Source organism: Epinephelus lanceolatus, chromosome 10 (assembly GCF_041903045.1).
Source record: "Epinephelus lanceolatus isolate andai-2023 chromosome 10, ASM4190304v1, whole genome shotgun sequence".
In the NCBI taxonomy this organism is placed as follows: Eukaryota; Metazoa; Chordata; class Actinopteri; order Perciformes; family Serranidae; genus Epinephelus; species Epinephelus lanceolatus.
Window position 1 is genome coordinate 4,650,564 of NC_135743.1, and position 1,287 is coordinate 4,651,850.

Consider the following 1,287-nt stretch of genomic DNA (forward strand, 5'->3'; position numbering starts at 1 on the left):
TCAACTTTATAATACGCGGAAATTCACTATGTTAAGACGCCACGTTTCACCCAGAGCTCTTGTGCACAAACGGACGAAAGATGTTGATCATAATGCTCTTAAAAATGTCCTGGTTCCAACAATGTTCTTTATAAACCGTTTTGTGTTTTAAGGTTTTTGTGTGTTACTGTTGCTGAACAACATCTACACAACAAACATTGAAGTAGTGCGGTAAAGTTGGAAAGATATTGGCAGATTCGAACTTCCGGGATCAGTAACTCTTTAGTGAAACGTTGTTAAAACACAAAACACACATATTTTCAATCGTGGTAAGATAGACAACGAGCTACAATATAATATTCATCAAAATGAGCCGTCCTCTGAGCCACACCAAGAACATTGGTGTTTACGTGCAGCCGGCTTTGAGCGCAGCGCGCAGGGACCGTCTACAAAGTGCAACACCGAAAAGAGATATTACAAAAATATTCAATAACGTCACTATAATACAGTGTAGTGTCACCAAACTCACTCCACACTTCATTGGTCTCCTACAGAGTACACTACAACACTTGGTTGGAAAGAAAGGCATTTTACATAATTTCTGGCAATTTTTATTAGGAATATTAATCAATAATTTCAATATGATGCAGTGTAGTGTCACCAAACTCACTCCACACTTCATTGGTCTCCTACAGAGTACACTACAGCACTTGGTTTGAAAGAAAGGCATTTTACATAATTTCTGGCAATTTTTATTAGGAATATTAATCAATAATTTCAATATGACGGAGTGTAGTGTCACCAAACTCACTCCACACTTCATTGGTCTCCTACAGAGTACACTACAACACTTGGTTTGAAAGAAAGGCATTTTACATAATTTCTGGCAATTTTTATTAGGAATATTAATCAATAATTTCAATATGATGCAGTGTAGTGTCACCAAACTCACTCCACACTTCATTGGTCTCCTACAGAGTACACTACAGCACTTGGTTTGAAAGAAAGGCATTTTACATAATTTCTGGCAATTTTTATTAGGAATATTAATCAATAATTTCAATATGATGCAGTGTAGTGTCACCAAACTCACTCCACACTTCATTGGTCTCCTACAGAGTACACTACAACACTTGGTTGGAAAGAAAGGCATTTTACATAATTTCTGGCAATTTTTCTTAGGAATATTAATCAATAATTTCAATATGATGCAGTGTAGGGTCACCAAACTCACTCCACACTTCATTGGTCTCCTACAGAGTACACTACAGCACTTGGTTTGAAAGAAAGGCATTTTACATAATTTCT